Below are 6,770 nucleotides of genomic sequence, written 5' to 3' on the forward strand. Positions count from 1 at the left end.
CACATAGTATTCCTCATTCAGAATTCCCCACAACAACTGTGCTCTCTCAACTGTGACCTCGTGTGCATGTGAAGAAGGCAAAATATTAGCATATATAAATGCATTCCATGCACGGGCATACCTGTTCATGGCGATCGCCGGAAAGTGACGATACTCATTATTGGCTGGACTGCGGTTCCAAACTGTGCCCGGTCGACAGAGAGTCGCACAAATCAAATCCAAGTCAAAGTCCTCAGCAGTCTTTTCATTCCAGTTCTCCTCCTCGGGCTTCCTCTCTCGCTGTCCAATCACACTGCGATCGCCGCAGGATGATAATCAATCGTCAGCCCACGAACTACAGAAAACCCATTATTTTCAGCCTTCGCGTTCGCGTAGAACTCGCGAACAACACTCATCGGTACTGCTTCGGGTGACTCACAAAAAGCTATCCACCCCTTCTCTGCAATCATGGGCAACAACTCACCATCCCTCCCTGATGGTAAAAACCCCCTCTCCTTCAGAATCGGCTTCCCCAACAGCCTAGTGTACTCCTCCTCCGCGGCTCTGTCAGTTAACCGAGGCCTTGCAGCAGTACCCCTTGATGAATCAGCAGTAGGAACTGTGCTGCTGCTGTCAATAGTGCGTGCTCTCTTGGGTGCCATTGATTTGTGAATAAAAGTGTGTAAGAACTGATTTTTGATGTTTATGAGAGGGTTTAAGTGTAGGAAGTTTGTGGGAGATATGTGGGATAGGTGTATGTATATATAGTGTGTGGAGTAGGTTAAATTAGATTAGGAGTGGGGTTGAGGGATAAAATCATGGGGTAATGGGAAAAGAATTCGTGGGTTTATGGGCTGTGATGGGTTTTTGTGTGTTTTTTCTTTTCTTTTTTTTTTCTGAACTGTAAAAAATTTTCTGGAACTCGACCCCTGCGCGGCCGCTCAGCATTTCTGCGCGGGCGCGCAGCAAGCTGCGCGGGCGCGTAGAGGGTCTCTGGAAAAAAAAAATTTCAGCCCCTGTTTTCTGATTTTTTTGTGTTTTTGGATAGGTTATTAACTTCTAAGGGTTCCTGTAACAACAATTCATGGGTTGCCTCCCACGCAGCGCTTCTTTTTCGTCATTAGCTTGACGTTCCATACCTTTCTCACGTAGTCAACAACATGGCACTAACCACCTATCGGTTTGCCATGTCCCCATAGTAGTGTTTCAACCGCTGACCGTTAACCTTGAATACTTGGTCCGAATCATTCTCAAAAATTTCCACCGCTCCATGTGGAAACACAGTTTTGACAATAAAAGGTCCAGACCACCTTGATTTCAACTTCCCAGGAAAAAGTCGGAGCCGAGAGTTGAATAACAGAACTTGTTGCCCTGGCACAAATAACTTAGGATGTAGCTTCCTATCGTGCCACCTCTTCACCTTTTCCTTATACATTTTGTTATTCTCGTACGCTTGAAGTCGAAATTCATCAAGTTCATTAAGCTGAAGCATTCTTTTCTTACCAGCTGCATCTAAATCCAGGTTCAATTTCTTCAATGCCCAGTAGGCCTTATGCTCAAGCTCCGCCGGTAGATGACATCCCTTACCGTACACCAACTGAAACGGTGACATCCTAAGTGGAGTTTTGTATGCTGTTCTGTAAGCCCAAACAACTTCATCGAGCTTTAAAGACCAATCCTTCCTTGACGGACAAACAACCTTCTCTAGAATGCGCTTTATCTCTCTGTTAGACACTTCCGCTTGACCATTTGTTTGAGGATGATAGGCAGTAGCTACTCGATGATTCACATTATAACGCTGCATCATAGAAGTGAACTTACGGTTGCAAAAATGCGATCCTTCATCACTTATGATTACCCGAGGTGTTCCAAACCTTGTGAAAATTTGCTTATGAAGAAAATTTAGCACTACCTTTGCATCATTTGTCGGTAAAGCTTTAACTTCGACCCATTTTGAGACATAATCGACTGCCAGCAAGATGTACTGATTATTGCAAGACGAGATAGAAGGCCCCATGAAATCGATTCCCCATACATCAAAGACCTCGACTTTAAGCATCACATTTAATGGCATCTCATCCTTCCTTGACAAATTTCCCACTCTTTGGCAACGATCACACCTTAAAACAAACTGATGAGCATCCTTGAACAAAGTAGGCCAGAAAAAACCTGCTTGCAGAATACGAGCTGCCGTCTTCTCACCTCCATAGTGTCCACCATAAACCGTGGAATGGCAGTCTCGTAATATCCCCTCCGTCTCACAGAACGGGATACATCTCCTGATGATCTGGTCAGCTCCCTGTCTAAACAAATATGGTTCATCCCACATATACCACTTCACCTCATGCAGAAACTTCTTCTTTTGAGCGGATGTCAAATTAGGAGGCATTATATTGCTGACAAGATAGTTTACAATATCTGCAAACCATGGTTCTTCCTCCTGAATTGCAAACAACTGCTCATCCGGAAAAGATTCATTGATTAACGTCCTATCTTGTGAAGTAGAATCGGGATTCTCCAACCTAGAGAGATGGTCAGCTACTTGATTCTCAGTACCTTTTCTATCTTTGATCTCTAACTCAAATTCTTGAAGTAAAAGCACCCAACGAATGAGTCTCGGCTTCGAATCCTTCTTAGAAACCAGATAGCGAATAGCTGCATGATCAGTGAATACTGTCACTTTCGTACCAAGCAGATAAGATCGAAATTTCTCAAAGCCAAAGACTATAGCCAAAAGCTCCTTCTCAGTAGTGGTGTAGTTCAATTGGGCCCCATTTAAAGTCTTACTCGTATAGTAGACCACATGGAAGAGATTTTTCTTACGCTGTCCCAGAACTGCACCTACCGCATAATCACTCGCATCACACATCATCTCAAACGGTTCTGTCCAATCTGGTGCTGTAATAACTGGTGCCGTGATCAAACTCTCCTTGAGAGTCTCGAATGCTGCCAAACATTCATCATCAAATTTAAAAGGCACATCTTTCTCAAGTAAATTGCACAACGGCTTAGATATCTTTGAAAAGTCCTTGATGAATCGCCGATAAAAACCCGCATGACCGAGAAAACTACGGATTCCTTTCACCGAATTAGGTGGGGGAAGATTTTCAATGACTCCCACCTTGGCCTTGTCCACCTCCAGACCTTTGCTACAGACCTTATGCCCAAGGATAATGCCTTCACGCACCATAAAATGACATTTCTCCCAATTAAGCACCAAATTAGTTTCCACGCATCTTTTGAGTACGGCGCGCAGATTATTTAAACATTCATCATATGAGTGTCCAAAGACGGAGAAGTCATCCATGAACACTTCGACGTTATTTCCAATCATGTCAGAGAATATAGCCATCATACATCTCTGAAAGGTGGTCGGGGCGCCACATAACCCAAACGAAACTCTACAAAAAGTAAATGTGCCAAATGGACAAGTGAAGGTAGTCTTTTCCTGATCCTCTGGTGCAATACAAATCTGATTATACCCGGAATAACCATCCAGAAGACAAAAATACTCATGTCCCGCCAATCTGTCAAGCATTTGATCAATGAATGGGAGAGGGAAGTGACCCTTTCTTGTGGCTTTGTTCAATTTCCTATAATCCATGCATACTCTCCATCCTGTAACTGTTCGAGTAGGGATGAGCTCATTCTTTCCATTTGCGACCACAGTGATACCTCCTTTCTTAGGAACACATTGTACAGGGCTCACCCACGAGCTGTCAGAAATAGGATAAATGATGCCTGCATCTAGCCATTTCAGAATTTCTTTCTTCACCACCTCCTTCATGATGGGATTCAGTCTTCGTTGCTGTTCCACAGTTGGCTTACTTCCTTCCTCTAGCAGAATTTTATGCATACAATATGAAGGACTTATCCCCTTGATGTCTGCTATGGTCCATCCTATAGTCGATTTGAATTCTCTCAAAATCCTTAAGAGCTTATCTTCCTCACTACCTGAAAGGTCAGCTGAAATAATAACAGGTAACGTAGATGAATCACCTAAAAAAGCATACCTCAAGTGTTCAGGTAATGGTTTAAGCTCCACGGTAGGTGCTTCCTCTATTGATGGTTTGAGCTTCCCTTCAGCATTCTTAAGGTCAGAAGTACCAAGAGATTCAAATGGTATGTCGAGCTTTCGCTTCCATGGAGAAGCGTTCAGATATTGTAATTGCTCGTTGCTATCTTCATCATCACTGTCAAATTCCCCCACTAAGGCCTTTTCCAATGCATCAGACATTAGCATGTGATCGAGTTCTGAAGTAACCGCAGAATCAATCACATCCAATTTTAAGCACTCCTCATCTTCTGTAGGGAATTTCATTGCCTTGAATACGTTGAAGGTCACATCCTGATCTTGGACCCGTATAGTAAGTTCCCCTTTTTGCACATCTATCAAGGTACGGCCAGTAGCCAAGAAAGGCCTCCCCAAGATTATGGGAATCTTCTTATCTTCCTCAAAATCCAGAATAACAAAATCTGCAGGAAAGAAGAGCTTATCCACCTTGACAAGCACATCCTCAACTATGCCCCTTGGGTAAGTAATGGAACGGTCAGCCAATTGTAGCGACATGTATGTGGGTTTTGGATCAGGCAGATCCAGCTTTTTAAAGATCGACAAGGGCATCAGATTAATGCTTGCTCCCAAATCACAAAGGCACTTGTCAAAAGTTAGATTGCCAACGGTGCAAGGAATGGTGAAGCTTCCTGGATCTTTCAGTTTTGGTGGTAACTTTTGCTGCAGAACAGCGCTGCATTCTTCCGTGAGAGCAACGGTTTTAAGGTCATCCAGTTTCACCTTCCTTGAAAGAATAGTCTTCATAAACTTCGCATAAGTAGGCATTTGTTCCAGAGCCTCAGCGAAAGGTATATTGATGTGAAGTTTCTTGAACACCTCCAGAAACTTCCCGAACTGTCTATCCAGCTTTTGTTGCTGCAATCTCTTAGGAAAAGGTGGTGAAGGATAGAGCTGTTTCTCCCATGTATTAGCCTCAGGCAGAGTGTGTTCAACAGTAGTCTTCCTTGGTTCCGCCGCTTTCTCCTTTTGCTTAAATTCTTCATCTCTAACTTCAGCTTCGACTTCTTTTGCCTTTTCAGCATCAGCTACTTTTCCAGACCTTAAGGTAATAGCCTTGACTTGCTCTTTAGCTTCCTTCCTGCCTGGTACTTCCGTGTCATTGGGAAGAGTGCCAGGTTGACTATTGAGCACTGCATTGGCTAATTGACCGATTTGATTTTCCAAGGTCTTGATAGAAACCGCCTGACTCTTGCACAACAGCTTAAGTTCCTCAAAATCAGCACTAGTAGGTGCAGCTACATTTCCCTGTTGAGGATATGACTGCCTTGTAGCATACTGCTGTGGTTGCTGGAATCCAGGTGGGTTAAACTGTTTACTCACTCCTTGCTGATATGGTGGCTGAATAGCATTCTGATTATTCCCCCAGCTGAAATTTGGATGATTTCTGTTGTTAGGATGATAGGTTGCTGGCACAGGCTGCTGTTGTCGCTGATAATTATTCACATACTGAACAGATTCATTGACAAGAGAACACTGATCCGTAGCATGAGAACCTGCACAAAGCTCACAAACCATAGCTATTTGATTAACTCCATATGTAGCCAAAGAATCAACCTTCATTGATAGCGCTTGGAGCTGGGCTGCAATAGCGGTGGCTGCATCAACTTCCAGAATACCTGCTACCTTGCCTGACGTCATCCTCTGAGTTGGGTTCTGATGCTCATTTGCAGCCATCGTCTCGATAAGATTGTACGCCTCAGTATAGCTTTTAGCCCATAAGGCGCCTCCAGCTGCTGCATCGAGCATGGGCCGAGATTGGGCCCCCAAACCATTATAAAAACCAGTGATTACCATCCAATCCGGCATTCCATGATGTGGACATTTTCTCAACATTTCCTTGTAGCATTCCCAAGCCTCGCACATAGATTCTGTAGGTTGCTGCGCAAATTGAGTAAGAGCACTCCTCATAGCAGCAGTCTTTGCCATTGGATAAAACTTCACCAGAAACTTTTGCGCAAGATCTTGCCACGTAGTGATTGACCCAGCTGGTTCAGAATGTAACCAATCTTTAGCTTTATCCCTCAGTGAGAATGGGAAAAGCCTCAACTTGATAGCCTCATCAGTCACGCCATTATACTTAAAAGTGCTGCAGATCTCGACAAAATTCCTTATGTGCATGTTGGGGTCTTCAGTTGCCGCTCCTCCAAAAGAAACAGAATTATGCACCATCTGAATAGTGCCCGGCTTGATTTCAAAGGTGTTAGCTTGAATAGCCGGATGAACGATGCTTGACTGAATGTCATCAATTTTAGGCCGAGAAAAATCCATAAGAGCTGGATCAGCTTGAACAATACGATCTACCATGTTTACTGGTTCTTTCTGCTCAGTTCCTGAATCCGAATCCTCAAAATCTAACTTCTCTGGAGTATCAAGAACTTCGTCTTTCTCCTCAGCTGTATCTAAGGTCCTCTTGCGAGCACGAGAACGAGTTTGCATAAACGCTTGCTAAAGTACCTGAAACACAACCGAAAAGAGTAATTAACTACTACGTCCTAATCACTGAGTCCTAATGACCAATGATGGTAAGTACATAAACTAAACAAATACGCCGAGTCCCCGGCAGCGGCGCCAAAAACTTGTTAGGGCGAAATCACGCACTAATATTCACGCAAGTATACGCGTTCGTAAGTAATATAGAATACTTTCTAGTTCGTTCCCTCAGAGACTCAGACTAATTTATTGTCTAATTTAACTCACTCACCAATGTATGACTACT

At 43.6% G+C, this 6,770-nt stretch overlaps 1 non-coding gene across 1 annotated transcript; it reads left to right on the forward strand.

The window, feature by feature from the left end:
• Positions 1-5,858: 5,858 nt before the first annotated feature.
• On the forward strand, positions 5,859-5,965 carry LOC141662723 (small nucleolar RNA R71). The gene has a single exon (XR_012550822.1). It is a non-coding gene; the product is annotated as a small nucleolar RNA R71 (small nucleolar RNA).
• The last annotated feature ends 805 nt before the right edge of the window (positions 5,966-6,770 follow it).

Source organism: Apium graveolens, chromosome 5 (genome assembly GCF_009905375.1).
Source record: "Apium graveolens cultivar Ventura chromosome 5, ASM990537v1, whole genome shotgun sequence".
Taxonomy (NCBI): Eukaryota; Viridiplantae; Streptophyta; class Magnoliopsida; order Apiales; family Apiaceae; genus Apium; species Apium graveolens.